Here is a 22,731-nt window from a genome sequence, read left to right as displayed (position 1 = left end):
TGCAACTTTATGGTTTGAACGGTAGTAAAATATATTTCTATTTTCATCAAATTTCCACCCATATCGAACGAAAATGTTTAGAACAAAATAACAATTGTGTTGTTTCATATTATTTTAGTAGAAATACTTTGAAATACGGAAACATTTCGATCAGTTTTTTGAATTGTTACTACGATCGGTGTGCTATTTTTTAAGCGTGCGCAGCTAGACTGTGAAAATTTTCACTAACAAACACAACAGCGTACCACTGTTTGCGAAACTGTTAAATAACTGTTGTATATGGTAAAATACATATGTGTTTGTGTATTGCAACGATAAATTCAACAACAATTTCTCAATCGGTCCAGTCATAGTTTTACCATTTCTGGGGGGTTTGAATTTCTGTATAATTTCACAATGTCTGCACAGTATCTAATATTGTTACTGTTTGGCATGGTTTACGCAAACCATTTTTAAAAGTTCTAATCCTTAGACTAAATACAGTTCAGCATAAAAGCAACTGTTTGTTGTACACTAACCTTACCAGATACAAGTGATTAATTGTTTTGAATGTATGGCGAATTGTGATTTTCTATGCGCGCTATACGATATTTTTTGTTTTTAATAAGGTAGTATTACGACTTGTGTTCTAAAAAAAGTCAGCCTCATTCGATGAAAAGTAATTGGGAAACAGTGGTGAAAGAAAAGTGTGTGGTGTCTTATAAAAGAACTGACTGCATTGTTTTTGCTGAAGTAAATATTTCTCCAGGACGAATTTTACGAAGAGATCAATAAAACCATCAGCTCAACCCACTCAACCTCAATGAACAACATCATCAACATCAAAAAACGTTAAATGTGAGTTGAAATGCTCATTGCTAAATGCTACGCAGTAACATATGCGTAGTTTTAGGATTTTATGTGTTTAAATCAATGGCAATCTAGCTCACTAGTATAAACCATCTCGCGCTGTATACCGCATACGTGGATGTTTAGTATCATCTGAGCTCCTACATTATTCAACCAGTCTTAAGTTAAATGTCAATCATTATCGTTTTACGAATTGGTATACGAATCGGCATTCGTATTGGAGTCCAATGAACTTATTTTTTTTCTTTCTAATGAGAGCATATCTTATATTATCTCCTATCTCTCTCCGTCTGTTACCCTCCAGTAACTTGTGTACAAGCCCTTGGCAATTTTTATGCAAGTTTTACAGATTGAAGAAAAGACAGATAGATAAGCACTAACGTTTTCTGTAGGCAGAGTATTTAACCGCTTGGCTCTACTCTTCTTGCAGATGTTATAACTGCCAGGTTCTTAAGAATAGTAATTACTATCAGCCGATGCTGACAAGCGATCAACTTTTCCGGGCTCATTTTGATGAGTTCCACTCATATACCATCCTCAACAATTGCTGTGTTATTCTTGAGCTGTTGAACGTCATCCTTAACTTCACTCCAAGTAGGATCTGATGGGCTGCTTTTGTCCAACATTCGGACGTTGAAATGCTCTCCTTTGCCTTGAACCTCCGGTCCTGTGTCATCAACACAAGGCTGCTACTTCCGCTTCTGTGTATGGTGCTTCACGTTTTTTTCCTCTAGAATAATTCTAAACTCTTCAACAAACCAATCGTACCAAAGACTACGTTCAACGCACAATGACTCCACCTGTGAGTTGATGGCTATTTTTACTGTAGTACAGTAGCCAAGAAGGGTTTCAGCAAGCAAAAGCTATTCCGCTTATGCTTGCTAGAGATGTAGAACGATGCTGTGGCGACATCCGTGTAATTCAGACGCTGAAGGTCATGCTGAGGCGGGCGTCGGTACCGTTCATTGTTAACGACAGGAAGTTTGAAGCGCATTTTTATAATTATCAGGTAGAGTGAATGTTAGCACCACGATAGATTTTGACGTTGATTATGTCGGAGATGTGCAATCTATCAAGCAATACCTGACCGATTTGAGATTTCATTTGCTGTGGATAACTAGCGATCACCATTGGTACGGAAGGTTATCTTGGAAGTAGGTGCTAGACTATAATGACCATATTCTTAGAGGCGGCAAAACAGTCAAGCATTGGACATTCATGATTGCCAATCCGACAGCACTGATCTTCCCAATCATCCATCTCAATTCCTTATCTTGGCGTTTCAATCTCCAATAATGATCTTAACGTGGAAACATGGGTGGCGGTCCTACTTGCGTTTCAGCTGCGTCTTTGTCATCCGTTGATCGACCGTTGATCCTCAACATGCACACTCTTTTGTTGATTGACCACCATCCGATCTCATGTTTTTGCATGTCGTTCATCACGATGAAAGCTGTTCCCAGCTCAAGTGTGTCGCGCAGCTCTGGAAGATGGTGTGATTACTTCTAAACATTCACATTATTGACATCCTCATGAGTATTTAGCGTTCTTAACGAAGCATTTGTGGAGCCACATGTGCTCAGGCGTCGCCAATGGAGCTGACATTGATAGCAAACCGAAATGGTTCTGCTCGAATTATTGGCAGTTTGTTCACAGCAAACAGTCAAACACTACAGTTACTTCTAGTTCAAATGATCTCCTTCTCTGAGAAACAATAGCATGCTAGTATAATGTTATTGATATCAAAGATATAAGTGAGGTAACTGACGCGCGGATTCCCAGCACGCTGAAGCTGTGTACGACAAGCGAGGTATTTCTTGCAGTATAGTACAGAATACAACAACACAACCACTGTAATGATAAAACGGATATAATCTGGAAAATCCTTCCTGAGTAAACCGATGGTTTATACAAACATATTGCTAGAACACTGAAATAGGATAATACGATTTGATATTTGTGTCCAACTGTTACCTAAAGTGACGTGTTTGTGAAACGCTCATACCTATATCATTATATTTTTTTATCACCGTATGTTTTGAGTATTCACATTTCAGCAACTCAAAACGTTCTGAAAAATGTGTCAAATCACAACATTTTTAAAATATTTACAATTAAGATAAAAACATACCTAAGCACATACATAGGCACGAATTCAAAACATTTGCGCAAGTAAATATTATTCAATAGGAACTGTCCAAAACATACCTCTTCTTACACCATTCCAGCACTCATAACTTTTTTCTCCCACGACGAATATTTTTGGCCCCATATCAACTTTTTTTTGTCTCATTTAGATCTTTCAAATGATATATAAGTCATCCGTGTACATTCCGGGACCAAACTCCATACATTTTTGCCCAATCTCCTTTTGTGAGAAATTACACTTTTTTATATTAGATGATATACAAACTTTGAGGATGTGTTGAGCTAAACGAAGTCTGTTGAACAAATTCTAAGCACAGATTCCAGCGATCAGATGTATTCAATTGTTTTTGAACAAAAAAGTTAAATTTCCATGGAACTATAAACATTTGTGAACGAAAATCCCATTTTTCACTGTGCGTGTTACGCAACTTTGAACCCAAAGCAAATGGTCAAAATGCGAAAAACAAGTTTTGATTTTCTCGCCTAGTGTAATCGGTGTGCCCCGAAAATATACATATGTATAGAAAAAACAAATGTTTCGTCTAGCACCCATTACAACAGTGTGTGACCACTTACGCATGGCTCTCCAATTGAGTGTGAAATATTGAACACGAGAGAGGGAAGCGTAAAGGTACTAAACCGCGACTTTAGTAGGTATGTTGAAGAAGGTACCCCCCTCTCGAACGACCTTGAACTTAATTTTTTGGCATTTGTTCTGACGTTTTATGGTCGAATTTACATAATTGGATCGATTGGGATCGCGCACACTTGTTGAGTGTTAAATCGTTTGTTCCGGCTAAAATGCCGAATTCTTGAGGATCCATCTTGGTTCGATCGAAGACGAAGAAGTTTTATGGTACATGAGGTAATAGATTGAAATCTAGAATGCTGCGAAAAGCGCACTGCAATCTGTCAAACTTGGGTATCGAGTGTAGTAGTGGTACCCATTCGGAGCCCGCCTACTATGCCTTTTTTTCGCGATTGGTTCGAAGCTCTGTTCATAACCCTGACGAAAGCTATTTCAGGAAGACATTCTTTTGCATTTTAGAAAGTAACATTCCCGAAGCGTAGCGACTTTCTAATGCATTTCAACGCGTGTTGCATCCGTCGCGCCGTGTCGTTCCTTTATCAGTCCGACTTGATCCACCTTGGAATGGAAGATGGAATGCGACTCCTCCTGCGGTTGCTGTTGCTGATGATGATGGTGGCAAGAATGTGTCCAGAATCTCGTGTTTTGGCCAGTATCGCAGGAGGAAAACGGGCAAGGTCCCGAAAAGAACGAGTACCTCTGCACTAAACTACACCCGAAAATTCAAGAGTCTCACTCTCAGAACTGGTTATCGCACACGCAGACGAATGACGATCATGATGATGATGATGATGGTGGTACAGTAACCCCACAGTTATGGATCAACTAACTCCCTCATTTGATTTCGAAGCACGATCTATATCATGCACAGTTATACCCCCGATCTAATCAGAGCTGTAGCAAAAGATGATAAACAAGTTCTCATGATATGCAGCGGATCATGATTGTTACAGAGAGCGATAAGTGAGAGATACTCTCAATTTTTTCTGAATTCAACCCCTGATCAGAACACTACAACAGCTTCTTCTCTGCGAGATAAATTAATGGGGTGTTATTAAAAGTATACGTTTAGGCGTTTCTTTCTGAATCGTCTTTCTTTGATTCATAACTGTGGTAGGGTCGATGTACCAATAGCCGCATAGCTAAGAACAAAAATTCGTATAAAATCGAAAAATAATGGTAGCGTCATTATTTTTACATCATCTGATAGCTTTTTATCTTGGTTTTGTGGGAAAAATATAAAACATACGAAAACTCAAATGTTTGTATTTATTATCGCGTGTGCCACTATAGGAATACATGTGCCTATAGTAGCACTATTTGTAATTTCTGTTCCTATAGTAGCACTAGCATCACGGCGTCGGCAAAATACTTATCGAAACCGTATTTTTACAAAACTTTTATATTTTTCCTACAAAGTGTGGATCTTAAGCTTTCGTTTGATGTAAAAAAAAGTTATAATTTAATCAATTATTTCGTATAATAAAAAATAGTTTCTCTCAGTAGTGCTACTATAGGAACAATAGGTTTACTATAGGCGCAAGGGAGCTCAAATTTTAAGCAAAAATATTTTTTTCGATCATTTTTTGAGCAAAATCAAGATGTAAATCAATGGTACTTAGATAAATAGGTCCTGACCTTCAAGTCAAAAAATGTTTTGAAAAGATTTATAGCAAAACGGCCGTGAAAAGTCACTAGTGCGACTATAGGGGACTGTCCACTAAGGGAACACCGACCCTATGGATTTCAATGCTCCACAGTTATGAATCAACGTTTCTAGGAATATGGTAGTCAAATTAATAGTTCACGTAAGTAAATGTGTTTTCGAAATTGTTAATGTATTTGCTTGGAAATTTCGCGTTTATTCCAGCACAGATCCATATCTGTGGACCATTCATAACTGCGTGGTGACTGTAATGCTTTCTCGGCGTTTCTTGCGGCGTGTGCAGATTCCAGAGGGCGGCAGGAGGTCGTGAAGACCGTGGACTCGGTCGTGCGGAATATTTTTTTCCCAACCTCGGCAAACATGTGTTTTGGTCCATTAAAACGTATGATTTCTTTCGGAGTGTTTGTGCCGGAATAATGCACGCGAATTGTTGCGTCCTGCTCTGCTGCTTTGGAGGAGAAATGATGGGTCTTGGGAAGCTTTTCGATTTCATGGACAAATTCCATAGAAAACGTATTTTGAAGATTGTCTTTTAGTATTGCATAATTCATGATATATTATGTATTTAATTTGTTTCAGTGTACAATATTGGACAGATAAAATCCACCAAAGCCAATATCAAACTCAATCTAATCTCAGTCTCAGTCGTAGTCTCAATTTCAATCTCATTCTCAATGTCAAGGTCAAGGTCAAGGTCAATGTCAATTCCAATCTCAATCTTAATCTCAATCTCAATCTCAAGCTCAAGCTCAAGCTCAATCTCAATCTCAATCTCAATCTCAATCTCAATCTCAATCTCAATCTCAATCTCAATATCAATATCAATCTCAATCTCAATCTCAATCTTAATCTCAGTATCAGTCTCAGGCTCAGTCGTAGTTTCAATGTCAATCTCAATTTCAATGTCAAGGTCAAGGTCAAGGTCAATGTCAAATCCATTCCCAATCTTAATCTCAATCTCAATCTCAATCTTAAGCTCAAGCACAAGATCAATCTCAAGCTCAAGCTCAATCTCAATCTCAATCTCAATCTCAGTCTCAGTCTCAGTCTCAGTCTCAGTTGTAGTCTCAATTTCAATCTCTATATCAAGGTCAAGGTCAAGGTCAATGTCAATTTCAATCCCAATTTTAATCTCAATCTTAAGCTCAAGCACAAGCTCAAGCGCAAGCTCAATCTCAATCTCAATATCAATATCAATCTCAATCTCAATCTCAATCTCAATCTCAATCTCAGTCTCAATCTCAGTTTCAGTCTCAGTCTCAGTTTCAGTTTCAGTCTCAGTCGTAGTCTCAATCTCAATCTCAATGTCAAGGTCAAGGTCAACGTCAATGTCAATTCCAATCCCAATCTTAATCTCAATATCAATCTCAATCTCAATCTCAATCTCAATCTCAATCTCAATCTCAATCTCAATCTCAATCTCAATCTCAATCTCAATATCAATATCAATCTCAATCTCAATCTCAATCTTAATCTCAGTATCAGTCTCAGGCTCAGTCGTAGTTTCAATGTCAATCTCAATTTCAATGTCAAGGTCAAGGTCAAGGTCAATGTCAAATCCATTCCCAATCTTAATCTCAATCTCAATCTCAATCTTAAGCTCAAGCACAAGATCAATCTCAAGCTCAAGCTCAATCTCAATCTCAATCTCAATCTCAATCTCAGTCTCAGTCTCAGTCTCAGTCTCAGTTGTAGTCTCAATTTCAATCTCTATATCAAGGTCAAGGTCAAGGTCAATGTCAATTTCAATCCCAATTTTAATCTCAATCTTAAGCTCAAGCACAAGCTCAAGCGCAAGCTCAATCTCAATCTCAATATCAATATCAATCTCAATCTCAATCTCAATCTCAATCTCAATCTCAGTCTCAATCTCAGTTTCAGTCTCAGTCTCAGTTTCAGTTTCAGTCTCAGTCGTAGTCTCAATCTCAATCTCAATGTCAAGGTCAAGGTCAACGTCAATGTCAATTCCAATCCCAATCTTAATCTCAATATGAATCTCAAGCTCAAGCTCAATATCAAGCTCAAGCTCAATCTCAAGCCCAAACTCAAGCTCAAACTCAATCTCAATCTCAATCTCAATCTCAATCTCAGTCTCAGTCTCAGTCTCAGTTCAATCTCAATCTCAATGTCAAGGTCAAGGTCAACGTCAATGTCAATTCCAATCCCAATCTTAATCTCAATATCAATCTCAAGCTCAAGCTCAAGCTCAATCTCAATCTCAATCTCAATCTCAATCTCAATCTCAATCTCAATCTCAATCTCAATCTCATATCAATATCAATCTCAATCTCAATCTCAATCTTAATCTCAGTATCAGTCTCAGGCTCAGTCGTAGTTTCAATGTCAATCTCAATTTCAATGTCAAGGTCAAGGTCAAGGTCAAGGTCAATGTCAAATCCATTCCCAATCTTAATCTCAATCTCAATCTCAATCTTAAGCTCAAGCACAAGATCAATCTCAAGCTCAAGCTCAATCTCAATCTCAATCTCAATCTCAATCTCAGTCTCAGTCTCAGTCTCAGTTGTAGTCTCAATTTCAATCTCTATATCAAGGTCAAGGTCAAGGTCAATGTCAATTTCAATCCCAATTTTAATCTCAATCTTAAGCTCAAGCACAAGCTCAAGCGCAAGCTCAATCTCAATCTCAATATCAATATCAATCTCAATCTCAATCTCAATCTCAATCTCAATCTCAGTCTCAATCTCAGTTTCAGTCTCAGTCTCAGTTTTAGTTTCAGTCTCAGTCGTAGTCTCAATCTCAATCTCAATGTCAAGGTCAAGGTCAACGTCAATGTCAATTCCAATCCCAATCTTAATCTCAATATCAATCTCAATCTCAATCTCAATCTCAATCTCAATCTCAATCTCAATCTCAATCTCAATCTCAATCTCAATCTCAATATCAATATCAATCTCAATCTCAATCTCAATCTTAATCTCAGTATCAGTCTCAGGCTCAGTCGTAGTTTCAATGTCAATCTCAATTTCAATGTCAAGGTCAAGGTCAAGGTCAATGTCAAATCCATTCCCAATCTTAATCTCAATCTCAATCTCAATCTTAAGCTCAAGCACAAGATCAATCTCAAGCTCAAGCTCAATCTCAATCTCAATCTCAATCTCAGTCTCAGTCTCAGTCTCAGTCTCAGTTGTAGTCTCAATTTCAATCTCTATATCAAGGTCAAGGTCAAGGTCAATGTCAATTTCAATCCCAATTTTAATCTCAATCTTAAGCTCAAGCACAAGCTCAAGCGCAAGCTCAATCTCAATCTCAATATCAATATCAATCTCAATCTCAATCTCAATCTCAATCTCAATCTCAGTCTCAATCTCAGTTTCAGTCTCAGTCTCAGTTTCAGTTTCAGTCTCAGTCGTAGTCTCAATCTCAATCTCAATGTCAAGGTCAAGGTCAACGTCAATGTCAATTCCAATCCCAATCTTAATCTCAATATCAATCTCAATCTCAATCTCAATCTCAATCTCAATCTCAATCTCAATCTCAATCTCAATCTCAATCTCAATCTCAATATCAATATCAATCTCAATCTCAATCTCAATCTTAATCTCAGTATCAGTCTCAGGCTCAGTCGTAGTTTCAATGTCAATCTCAATTTCAATGTCAAGGTCAAGGTCAAGGTCAATGTCAAATCCATTCCCAATCTTAATCTCAACCTCAATCTCAATCTTAAGCTCAAGCACAAGATCAATCTCAAGCTCAAGCTCAATCTCAATCTCAATCTCAATCTCAGTCTCAGTCTCAGTCTCAGTCTCAGTTGTAGTCTCAATTTCAATCTCTATATCAAGGTCAAGGTCAAGGTCAATGTCAATTTCAATCCCAATTTTAATCTCAATCTTAAGCTCAAGCACAAGCTCAAGCGCAAGCTCAATCTCAATCTCAATATCAATATCAATCTCAATCTCAATCTCAATCTCAATCTCAATCTCAGTCTCAATCTCAGTTTCAGTCTCAGTCTCAGTTTCAGTTTCAGTCTCAGTCGTAGTCTCAATCTCAATCTCAATGTCAAGGTCAAGGTCAACGTCAATGTCAATTCCAATCCCAATCTTAATCTCAATATGAATCTCAAGCTCAAGCTCAATATCAAGCTCAAGCTCAATCTCAAGCCCAAACTCAAGCTCAAACTCAATCTCAATCTCAATCTCAATCTCAATCTCAGTCTCAGTCTCAGTCTCAGTTCAATCTCAATCTCAATGTCAAGGTCAAGGTCAACGTCAATGTCAATTCCAATCCCAATCTTAATCTCAATATCAATCTCAAGCTCAAGCTCAAGCTCAATCTCAATCTCAATCTCAATCTCAATCTCAATCTCAATCTCAATCTCAATCTCAATCTCAATATCAATATCAATCTCAATCTCAATCTCAATCTTAATCTCAGTATCAGTCTCAGGCTCAGTCGTAGTTTCAATGTCAATCTCAATTTCAATGTCAAGGTCAAGGTCAAGGTCAAGGTCAATGTCAAATCCATTCCCAATCTTAATCTCAATCTCAATCTCAATCTTAAGCTCAAGCACAAGATCAATCTCAAGCTCAAGCTCAATCTCAATCTCAATCTCAATCTCAGTCTCAGTCTCAGTCTCAGTCTCAGTTGTAGTCTCAATTTCAATCTCTATATCAAGGTCAAGGTCAAGGTCAATGTCAATTTCAATCCCAATTTTAATCTCAATCTTAAGCTCAAGCACAAGCTCAAGCGCAAGCTCAATCTCAATCTCAATATCAATATCAATCTCAATCTCAATCTCAATCTCAATCTCAATCTCAGTCTCAATCTCAGTTTCAGTCTCAGTCTCAGTTTCAGTTTCAGTCTCAGTCGTAGTCTCAATCTCAATCTCAATGTCAAGGTCAAGGTCAACGTCAATGTCAATTCCAATCCCAATCTTAATCTCAATATCAATCTCAATCTCAATCTCAATCTCAATCTCAATCTCAATCTCAATCTCAATCTCAATCTCAATCTCAATCTCAATATCAATATCAATCTCAATCTCAATCTCAATCTTAATCTCAGTATCAGTCTCAGGCTCAGTCGTAGTTTCAATGTCAATCTCAATTTCAATGTCAAGGTCAAGGTCAAGGTCAATGTCAAATCCATTCCCAATCTTAATCTCAATCTCAATCTCAATCTTAAGCTCAAGCACAAGATCAATCTCAAGCTCAAGCTCAATCTCAATCTCAATCTCAATCTCAGTCTCAGTCTCAGTCTCAGTCTCAGTTGTAGTCTCAATTTCAATCTCTATATCAAGGTCAAGGTCAAGGTCAATGTCAATTTCAATCCCAATTTTAATCTCAATCTTAAGCTCAAGCACAAGCTCAAGCGCAAGCTCAATCTCAATCTCAATATCAATATCAATCTCAATCTCAATCTCAATCTCAATCTCAATCTCAGTCTCAATCTCAGTTTCAGTCTCAGTCTCAGTTTCAGTTTCAGTCTCAGTCGTAGTCTCAATCTCAATCTCAATGTCAAGGTCAAGGTCAACGTCAATGTCAATTCCAATCCCAATCTTAATCTCAATATGAATCTCAAGCTCAAGCTCAATATCAAGCTCAAGCTCAATCTCAAGCCCAAACTCAAGCTCAAACTCAATCTCAATCTCAATCTCAATCTCAATCTCAGTCTCAGTCTCAGTCTCAGTTCAATCTCAATCTCAATGTCAAGGTCAAGGTCAACGTCAATGTCAATTCCAATCCCAATCTTAATCTCAATATCAATCTCAAGCTCAAGCTTAAGCTCAATCTCAATCTCAATCTCAATCTCAATCTCAATCTCAATCTCAATCTCAATCCCAATCTCATTATCAATATCAATCTCAATCTCAATCTCAATCTTAATCTCAGTATCAGTCTCAGGCTCAGTCGTAGTTTCAATGTCAATCTCAATTTCAATGTCAAGGTCAAGGTCAAGGTCAATGTCAAATCCATTCCCAATCTTAATCTCAATCTCAATCTCAATCTTAAGCTCAAGCATAAGCTCAATCTCAAGCTCAAGCTCAATCTCAATCTCAATCTCAATCTCAATCTCAGTCTCAGTCTCAGTCTCAGTCTCAGTTGTAGTCTCAATTTCAATCTCTATATCAAGGTCAAGGTCAAGGTCAATGTCAATTTCAATCCCAATTTTAATCTCAATCTTAAGCTCAAGCACAAGCTCAAGCGCAAGCTCAATCTCAATCTCAATATCAATCTCAATCTCAATCTCAATCTCAGTCTCAATCTCAGTTTCAGTCTCAGTCTCAGTTTCAGTTTCAGTCTCAGTCGTAGTCTCAATCTCAATCTCAATGTCAAGGTCAAGGTCAACGTCAATGTCAATTCCAATCCCAATCTTAATCTCAATATGAATCTCAAGCTCAAGCTCAATATCAAGCTCAAGCTCAATCTCAAGCCCAAACTCAAGCTCAAACTCAATCTCAATCTCAATCTCAATCTCAATCTCAGTCTCAGTCTCAGTCTCAGTTCAATCTCAATCTCAATGTCAAGGTCAAGGTCAACGTCAATGTCAATTCCAATCCCAATACTTACTTACTTATTTGGCTTTACATCAATTATCTTGATAAAGCCTCGCCAACAATATTTCGCCAATTCCCTCGGTTCATGGCCGCTTCTCTCCATCCTCGACTGTGACCCACGCTCTCCAGGTCCTGGTGTACCTGGTCAATCCACCTAGCTCGCTGCGCCCCACGCCTTCTTGTTCCGACCGGATTCGTGGCGAACACCATCTTTACAGGGTTGTTGTCCGGCATTCTTGCAACATGCCCTGCCCAGCGTATCCTTCCAGCTTTAGCTACCTTCACGATACTGGGTTCGCCGTAGAGTTGAGCGAGCTCGTGGTTCATCCTTCGCCGCCACACGCCGTTCTCCTGCACGCCGCCGAAGATCGTCCTTAGCACTCGGCGTTCGAAAACCCCAAGAGCTTGCAAGTCCTCCTCGAGCATAGTCCACGCCTCATGCCCATAGAGGACTACCGGTCTTATAAGCGTTTTGTACATCGTGCATTTGGTGCGGGGGTGAATCTTTCTTGACCGCAGTTTCTTCTGGAGCCCATAGTAGGCACGACTTCCGCTGATGATGCGCCTTCGTATTTCCCGACTAACATTGTTGTCAGCCGTCAACAAGGATCCGAGGTAGACGAACTCGTCCACCACCTCGAAGGTATCCCCGTCTATCGTAACACTGCTTCCTAGGCGGGTCCTGTCGCGCTCAGTTCCGCCAACCAGCATGTACTTTGTTTTCGACGCATTCACCATTAGCCCGACTTTTGTTGCTTCGCGTTTCAGGCGGGTGAACAAATCTGCCACCGTTTCAAATTTTCTCCCAATAATATCCATGTCGTCCGCGAAGCAAACAAATTGTCCGGATCTCGTGAAAATCGTGCCTCGACTGTTAAGTCCGGCTCTCCGCATGACACCTTCAAGCGCAATATTGAACAACAGGCACGAAAGTCCGTCGCCCTGTCGTAGTCCCCGCCGAGACTCGAACGAACTGGAGTGTTCGCCCGAGATCTTCACGCAGTTTTGCACACCGTCCATCGTTGCTCTGATCAATCTTGTGAGCTTCCCGGGAAAGCTGTTCTCGTCCATGATTTTCCATAGCTCTATGCGGTCGATACTATCGTATGCCGCCTTGAAATCGATGAACAAATGGTGCGTAGGGACCTGGTACTCACGGCATTTCTGGAGGATTTGCCGCACGGAAAAGATCTGGTCCGTTGTCGAGCGGCCGTCGATGAAACCTGCTTGATAACTTCCCACGAACTCGTTTGCTATAGGTGATAGACGACGGAAGAGAATCTGTGATAGTACTTTATAGGCGGCGTTTAGGATGGTGATTGCACGATAATTTTCACACTCCAGTTTGTCGCCCTTTTTGTAGATAGGGCATATAACGCCTTGCTTCCACTCCTCCGGTAGCTGTTCCGTTTCCCAGATTCTGACTATCAGCCGATGCAGACAAGCGGCCAACCTGTCCGGGCCCATCTTGATGAGTTCGGCTCCGATACCATAATTGCCAGCGGCCTTGTTGTTCTTAAGCTGTTGAATGGCATCCTTAACTTCCCCCATCGAGGGAGCTGGTTGGTTTCCGCTGTCCGCTGTAGCCATCGCCTTCGCTGTCCTGACCTTCTGTGCCTGTGTTCTCTGCGCCATTCAGGTGTTCATCGTAGTGCTGCTTCCACCTTTCGATCACCTCGCGTCCGTCCGTCAAGATGCTCCCATCCTTATCCCGGCACATCTCAGCTCGCGGCACGAAGCCTTTGCGGGATGTGTTGAGCTTCTGATAGAACTTCCGCGTTTCTCGAGAACGGTACAGCAACTCCATCTCTTGGCATTCCACCTCTTCCAGGCGGCGCTTTTTGTCCTGGAATAGGCGGGTTTGCTGTTTCCGCTTCAGTCTGTATCGTTCCACGTTTTGCCGCGTACCATGCTGCAGCATTGCAGCCCGCGCTGCATTCTTCTCCTCTAAAACCTCTTGGCACTCCTCGTCGAACCAATCGTTTCTTGAGCTCCGTTCCACATATCCGACAACGCTTTCGGCAGCGTCGTTAATGGCTGCTTTGACTGTCCTCCAGCAGTCCTCAAGAGGGGCCCTATCGAGCTCGCCCTCATCCGGCAACGCTGCCTCAAGATGCTGCGCGTACGCATTGGCGACATCCGGTTGTTTCAGCCGCTCGAGATTGTACCGGGGCGGGCGTCGGTACCGTACATTGTTGATGACGGATAGTTTTGGGCGCAGTTTCACCATCACCAGGTAGTGGTCGGAGTCAATGTTGGCGCCACGATAGGTTCTGACGTCGGTTATGTCGGAGAAGTGCCGTCCATCGATCAAAACGTGGTCGATTTGCGATTCTGTCTGCTGAGGTGATCTCCAGGTGTACCGATACGGGAGGCTGTGCTGGAAATAGGTGCTACGAATGGCCATGTTCTTGGAGGCGGCAAAATCTATCAGTCGTAGGCCGTTCTCGTTCGTCAGCCGGTGGGCGCTGAACTTTCCAATCGTCGGTCTGAACTCCTCCTCCTGGCCAACCTGAGCGTTCAAATCTCCTATGATGATCTTGACGTCGTGGCTTGGGCAGCGGTCGTACTCGCGTTCGAGCTGCGCGTAAAATGCGTCCTTGTCATCATCAGTGCTTCCGGAGTGTGGGCTATGCACGTTAATTATGCTGAAGTTAAAGAATCGGCCTTTGATTCTTAACTTGCACATTCGTTCATTGATCGGCCACCACCCGATCACGCGCCTTTGCATATCACCCATCACTATAAAAGCTGTTCCCAGCTCGCGTGTGTTGCCGCAGCTCTGGTAGATGGTATGATTACCCCTAAACGTTCGCACCAATGCTCCTGTCCAGCACACCTCCTGCAGCGCTACGATGTCGAAACCGCGGGTCTTCAGTACATCGGAGAGTATGCGAGTACTTCCAATGAAGTTGAGAGATTTGCAGTTCCACGTACCGAGTTTCCAATCGCTAGTCCATTTTCGTCGCTGTGGTCTTTGCCGATTGTTCCGGTCCGTATTCTCTCGTTGACGTTCCTGTGCTGATGTGTTTTTACGGCTGGCTCGCAGGGCCTGACACCAACCCCCTAAATTTCCGGAGGACCATTCCCCCTAAATGTTCGGAGGGCCATAGTGCGCAGTTTAGCTTAGAGTCCTTCTCTGGCACTCGGACGATGATCAGCCGCCCCTGACATGGGGAACAGACGCTGTTGTGAGCCGCTCCTAACGTGGAGTACAGACGCTCAAGGTTTGCAGAAGCAAAGCAAAAAGCAAACCCCCCCTTCCCTGTCAGCATACGACCAAAGTTCCCACCGGGGGTTGGTTACCCGATCTTCCCCAAGGTTACTCGTACCCCGGCCAGTACCACGAGGAGGTAGGGATAGGAGTTGCTGGGCAAGAGGCTAAGGACCGCACAAAGGGGTCTATTTTATTCCTGCAGGTACGCGAGGTACCAATGGTACGCCATGCCCAGCCATTTACCGCGCCCAATCCCAATCTTAATCTCAATATCAATCTCAAGCTCAAGCTCAAGCTCAATCTCAATCTCAATCTCAATCTCAATCTCAATCTCAATCTCAATCTCAATCTCAATCTCAATCTCAATATCAATATCAATCTCAATCTCAATCTCAATCTTAATCTCAGTATCAGTCTCAGGCTCAGTCGTAGTTTCAATGTCAATCTCAATTTCAATGTCAAGGTCAAGGTCAAGGTCAAGGTCAAGGTCAAGGTCAATGTCAAATCCATTCCCAATCTTAATCTCAATCTCAATCTCAATCTTAAGCTCAAGCACAAGATCAATCTCAAGCTCAAGCTCAATCTCAATCTCAATCTCAATCTCAGTCTCAGTCTCAGTCTCAGTCTCAGTTGTAGTCTCAATTTCAATCTCTATATCAAGGTCAAGGTCAAGGTCAATGTCAATTTCAATCCCAATTTTAATCTCAATCTTAAGCTCAAGCACAAGCTCAAGCGCAAGCTCAATCTCAATCTCAATATCAATCTCAAGCTCAAGCTCAATATCAAGCTCAAGCTCAATCTCAAGCCCAAACTCAAGCTCAAACTCAATCTCAATCTCAATCTCAATCTCAATCTCAGTCTCAGTCTCAGTCTCAGTTCAATCTCAATCTCAATGTCAAGGTCAAGGTCAACGTCAATGTCAATTCCAATCCCAATCTTAATCTCAATATCAATCTCAAGCTCAAGCTTAAGCTCAATCTCAATCTCAATCTCAATCTCAATCTCAATCTCAATCTCAATCTCAATCCCAATCTCATTATCAATATCAATCTCAATCTCAATCTCAATCTCAATCTTAATCTCAGTATCAGTCTCAGGCTCAGTCGTAGTTTCAATGTCAATCTCAATTTCAAGCTCAAGCTCAAGCGCAAGCTCAATCTCAATCTCAATATCAATATCAATCTCAATCTCAATCTCAATCTCAATCTCAATCTCAGTCTCAATCTCAGTTTCAGTCTCAGTCTCAGTTTCAGTTTCAGTCTCAGTCGTAGTCTCAATCTCAATCTCAATGTCAAGGTCAAGGTCAACGTCAATGTCAATTCCAATCCCAATCTTAATCTCAATATGAATCTCAAGCTCAAGCTCAATATCAAGCTCAAGCTCAATCTCAAGCCCAAACTCAAGCTCAAACTCAATCTCAATCTCAATCTCAATCTCAATCTCAGTCTCAGTCTCAGTCTCAGTTCAATCTCAATCTCAATGTCAAGGTCAAGGTCAACGTCAATGTCAATTCCAATCCCAATCTTAATCTCAATATCAATCTCAAGCTCAAGCTTAAGCTCAATCTCAATCTCAATCTCAATCTCAATCTCAATCTCAATCTCAATCCCAATCTCATTATCAATATCAATCTCAATCTCAATCTCAATCTTAATCTCAGTATCAGTCTCAGGCTCAGTCGTAGTTTCAATGTCAATCTCAATTTCAATGTCAAGGTCAAGGTCAAGGTCAATGTCAAATCCATTCCCAATCTTAATCTCAATCTCAATCTCAATAACGGCTTTAATAACGCAAAGCAAACTGATGCAATTTATTTGGACCTCACTGCTGCCTTCGACAGCATTAACCATGAAATTGCGTTGGCTAAATTAGAAAAGCTTGGTTTCGGTGGCAGAATTCTTGGCTGGTTGCGCTCCTACCTTATTGGCCGCCAGCTCGAAGTGAGAATTGGAGACGTCACCTCACACAAATTTGCTGCTCCGTCAGGCGTTCCTCAAGGCAGCCACCTCGGTCCAATGATATTTCTTCTTTACTTCAACGACGTCAATAAAAAAATGAAAGTTCCTCGTTTGTCGTTCGCCGACGATATGAAAATTTATTTTCAAGTAAGTTCGATCGCTGATGCTCACATTCTCCAGCAGGATTTGATACACTTTGCAGATTGGTGCAGTACAAACCGGATGAGAGTCAACCCAAGCAAGTGTGCCGTCATATCTTTTTGCCGGAAGAAGGAACCTTTGTTGTTCGAATACAATATTTTCGGCACTTCTATCGAAAGAACCAGCTGCATAAAGGATCTAGGGGTGCAGCTTGATAGCAAATTATCTTTCCAGCAGCACATATCATACATGGTCGGGAAAGCCTCCAGAAGCCTCGGATTTCTGTTTCGTGTCGGCAAGGAGTTTACTGACATCTACTGCCTGAAGAATTTATACTGCTCGCTGGTGCGTTCCACCCTAGAATATTGTTCGCCGGTTTGGAATCCTTATTACAATAATGCAGTGGAAAGGATTGAAGCTGTACAGCGAAGGTTCATCCGTTTCGCCCTGCGACGCCTTCCATGGAGCAACCCATTCAGTTTACCCAGCTACGAGAGCCGCTGTCAGCTCATACAGTTGGAAACGCTGACAATGCGTCGTAATGTTGCTCGTGCGTTATTCGTTTCGGATGTCTTCACTTCCAGGATCGAGTGCCAGGTATTGCTCAACAGTATCCAGCTGCAGGTGCAACCAAGAACCCTACGAAACCGGAGTTTTCTACAAATTCCCCTTCGGCGTACGAATTACGGATCTTATGGGGCCATTGTTGGTCTTCTAAGGCTTTTTAATAGAGTTGCAGATTATTTCGATTTCCATCTGTCTAGAGAAGCGATCAAGCGAAATTTTAAAAGAGTTTTTTGTAGATATAGTATCATTAGGGCTTAGTATTAGCCTGTTGATGGAACAAATAAATAATCTTAAGCTCAAGCATAAGCTCAATCTCAAGCTCAAGCTCAATCTCAATCTCAATCTCAATCTCAATCTCAGTCTCAGTCTCAGTCTCAGTCTCAGTTGTAGTCTCAATTTCAATCTCTATATCAAGGTCAAGGTCAAGGTCAATGTCAATTTCAATCCCAATTTTAATCTCAATCTTAAGCTCAAGCACAAGCTCAAGCGCAAGCTCAATCTCAATCTCAATATCAATATCAATCTCAATCTCAATCTCAATCTCAATCTCAATCCAATCTCAATCTTCAATCTCAGTCTCAGTCTCAGTTCAGTTCAGTCTCAGTCGTAGTCTCAATCTCAATCTCAATGTCAAGGTCAAGGTCAACGTCAATGTCAATTCCAATCCCAATCTTAATCTCAATATCAATCTCAAGCTCAAGCTTAAGCTCAATCTCAATCTCAATCTCAATCTCAATCTCAATCTCAATCTCAATCCCAATCTCATTATCAATATCAATCTCAATCTCAATCTCAATCTTAATCTCAGTATCAGTCTCAGGCTCAGTCGTAGTTTCAATGTCAATCTCAATTTCAATGTCAAGGTCAAGGTCAAGGTCAATGTCAAATCCATTCCCAATCTTAATCTCAATCTCAATCTCAATCTTAAGCTCAAGCATAAGCTCAATCTCAAGCTCAATCTCAATCTCAATCTCAATCTCAATCTCAATCTCAGTCTCAGTCTCAGTCTCAGTCTCAGTTGTAGTCTCAATTTCAATCTCTATATCAAGGTCAAGGTCAAGGTCAATGTCAATTTCAATCCCAATTTTAATCTCAATCTTAAGCTCAAGCACAAGCTCAAGCGCAAGCTCAATCTCAATCTCAATATCAATATCAATCTCAATCTCAATCTCAATCTCAATCTCAATCTCAATCTCAGTCTCAATCTCAGTTTCAGTCTCAGTCTCAGTTTCAGTCTCAGTCTCAGTCGTAGTCTCAATCTCAATCTCAATCTCAATGTCAAGGTCAAGGTCAACGTCAATGTCAATTCCAATCCCAATCTTAATCTCAATATGAATCTCAAGCTCAAGCTCTATATCAAGCTCAAGCTCAATCTCAAGCCCAAACTCAAGCTCAAACTCAATCTCAATCTCAATCTCAATCTCAATCTCAGTCTCAGTCTCAGTCGTAGTCTCAATCTCAATCTCAATGTAAAGGTCAAGGTCAATGTAAATTCCAATCTCAATCTTAATATCAATATCAATATCAATATCAATCTCAAGCTCAAGTGCGATTTTCGATTCTCGATTCTTGATTCACGATTCTTGATCTCCGATTTTCCGATTTTCTGATCTACCAATTTTCGAAATTCGATTTTTGATTTCTGATTTTTGATTTTCGATTTTCGATCTCCGATTATCGATTTTCGATTCTCAATTCCTCAATTCTCTATTCTCGAATTTTGTTTCACGATTCTCGATTCTCGTTTCAATTTTGAATTTTGAATTTTGAATTTTGAATTTTGAATTTTGAATTTTGAAATTTGAAATTTGAATTTTGAATTTTGAATTTTGAATTTTGAAATTTGAATTTTGAATTTTGAATTTTGAATTTTGAATTTTGAATTTTGAATTTTGAATTTTGATTTTTGATTTTTGATTTTTGATTTTTGATTTTGAATTTTGAATTTTGAATTTTGAATTTTGAATTTTGAATTTTGAATTTTGAATTTTGAATTTTGAATTTTGAATTTTGAATTTTGAATTTTGAATTTTGAATTTTGAATTTTGAATTTTGAATTTTGAATTTTGAATTTTGAATTTTGAATTTTGAATTTTGAATTTTGAATTTTGAATTTTGAATTTTGAATTTTGAATTTTGAATTTTGAATTTTGAATTTTGAATTTTGAATTTTGAATTTTGAATTTTGAATTTTGAATTTTGAATTTTGAATTTTGAATTTTGAATTTTGAATTTTGAATTTTGAATTTTGAATTTTGAATTTTGAATTTTGAATTTTGAATTTTGAATTTTGAATTTTGAATTTTGAATTTTGAATTTTGAATTTTGAATTTTGAATTTTGAATTTAGAATTTAGAATTTAGAATTTAGAATTTAGAATTTTGAATTTTGAATTTTGAATTTTGAATTTTGAATTTTGAATTTTGAATTTTGAATTTTGAATTTTGAATTTTGAATTTTGAATTTTGAATTTTGAATTTTGAATTTTGAATTTTGAATTTTGAATTTTGAATTTTGAATTTTGAATTTTGAATTTTGAATTTTGAATTTTGAATTTTGAATTTTGAATTTTGAATTTTGAATTTTGAATTTTGAATTTTGAATTTTGAATTTTGAATTTTGAATTTTGAATTTTGAATTTTGAATTTTGAATTTTGAATTTTGAATTTTGAATTTGGAATTTTGAATTTTGAATTTTTGAATTTTGAATTTTGAAATTTTGAATTTTGAATTTTGAATTTTGAATTTTGAATTTTGAATTTTGAATTTTATTTGAATTTTGAATTTTGAATTTTGAATTTTTGAATTTTGAATTTTTGAATTTTGAATTTTGAATTTTGAATTTTGAATTTTGAATTTTGAATTTTGAATTTTTGAATTTCGAATTTTGAATTTCGAAATTTTGAATTTTGAATTTTGAATTTTTGAATTTTGAATTTTGAATTGGAATTTGGAATTTGGAATTTGGAATTTGGAATTTGGAATTTTGAATTTTTGAATTTTGAATTTTGAATTTTGAATTTTGAATTTTGGAATTTTGAATTTTGAATTTTGGAATTTTGAATTTTGAATTTGAATTTTGAACTTTGAAATTTGAATTTTGAATTTTGATTTTTGATTTTTGATTTTTGATTTTGATTTTTTGATTTTTAAATTTTGAATTTTGAATTTTGAATTTTGAATTTTGAATTTTCAATTTTGAATTTTGAATTTCATTTTTCAATTTTCAATTTTTAATTGAATTTGGAATTTGAATTTAAAATTTTGACGGAATCTTCTATCTTCTATCTTTAATCTTTTATCTTCTATCTTTATTTTTTTTAAATTCTATTTTCTATCTATAGTAGATATTATCTTCTATCTTCTATCTTTTACCCTCTATCTTCTATCTTCTACATTCTATATCTACTTATATTTCTTTTTCGATCTCTGTTTGACATGATGCTTTGAGTACTCTTCTACAGAGTATTTTGCCATATAAGGTATCTCATGAATGGCACACATTTTTTCAAGATTTAGGAAATGTCAAAATCCATGGTGCACTACCGGTTTTTCGTACCTGACCTGACTTTTACCAAATTCTCAAACTTCTTCCACACTGAAAACATTTAAATCTTCCTCCAGACTTTCTCTGACATTTGAAGTTCTCTCTCTCACTAATCGGGTTCCGGTTTCCATAGGCAACCTTTCACCACCTTCACCGCAGCTCCTAAACAGTTATATTTGCGCAATCTCGGAGCGTTCGATCGCAGCTCTCTGTGGACCATTCCACACAAGTTTTTTTTTTTTATTCGGCTTAATACAGATCTCTCGGTTTGATGATGTATGCCTGCCTGTCTGTCGTCATCGGGCACGATTTGAGGCGGTGGAAGTAAGGGAAAAAAATCAGCATCTCTTATTTCCATGGATCCTACTTGAGAGTTGAGCGAGAACGGCTGGGACAGGGGCACTTTTCGGCGTTCTTCGCACGAGTAGCTAAGCTATGGGTAGTAAGTTAGGTGGACCATTAGGGTGTGGCTTATGTTTCGAAGGCTCTGGAAGGCTCTAAGCTCTACTGAGTTTAAATCACATAAAAAGAGAAACCTTAAAGTTCGAGCCAAACATATTAGGGTTTAGAAGTGGCGCAAGTGAATTAACGGTGAAATTTCAAGTTATAAAACTGTAAACTAACATGAATCTCCAGTAAAGTTTACATAACTTTGATGTTTTGCAACAAATTTTGAATCTTTTAGCATTATTTCCTTCAAAATGAAATAAATGAAAAGTTTGTTTAACATCAGATTTGTCGAAAACTAAAACTACTATCAATTTATGATAGTTCTATACATTTTTTCTTCATTTCTCGATAACTTTTCCACATCGACGTAAGTAACTTTCACACGGTATGGAGAAAAAATAAAGAAAAATTAAAACCTTACTTTTATTTAAAATAAATCTACTTTCGGACGACTATTCTTTACGTGTATCCTCAAAAATTCCGTCCAAAAATTCTGATTTTCTATCTTTTCCCACAAAAAATGAATGACAAAATGGTACGCCGTTTTGTTCAATTACTAACGACTTTTTTTGTACCAGTGTAAGATCGACTCAAGTAGCGTTTTGTTTTGATTCGTAGTTGTCATTCTGTCTCTCCATATAACAGAGCGATGAAAGTAGCGATTGGGTTGCGATAGTTGTACATTTTACTCACGTCGTTTTGTAATTTCGAAAATTTAACGTTATAAAAGTGAAAATCGAGTTGGTTCAAAATGGAACGTGTAGGATTCCGTCGGCGAAACACGTAGGATCGATATACTAAGTTTTTTTTACTCTTCTGACTAGCGGCTATGTAAAATACAATAAAGATCATATTTCGTAACCTAAAAATTCACTTTTGAGTCGCTTCCATAACCTCCAGATCTTCATGTTTTTGGTTCAAATTTTAAGATTCCTTTTTTATGTGATTTGAATTCAAAATAGCTAAACTAAACTAAATGATTGTAATTTACTTTCGAAAAAATAGATCGCACCCTAATGCCCATCCATATACTTAGCCTGTAGGTAGGTTGTTGTGTCGGTGTTGTGTATCAAAATCGAGAGGGG

Source organism: Aedes aegypti, chromosome 1 (assembly GCF_002204515.2).
Source record: "Aedes aegypti strain LVP_AGWG chromosome 1, AaegL5.0 Primary Assembly, whole genome shotgun sequence".
Taxonomy (NCBI): domain Eukaryota; kingdom Metazoa; phylum Arthropoda; class Insecta; order Diptera; family Culicidae; genus Aedes; species Aedes aegypti.
This window is presented reverse-complemented; position numbering follows the sequence as displayed.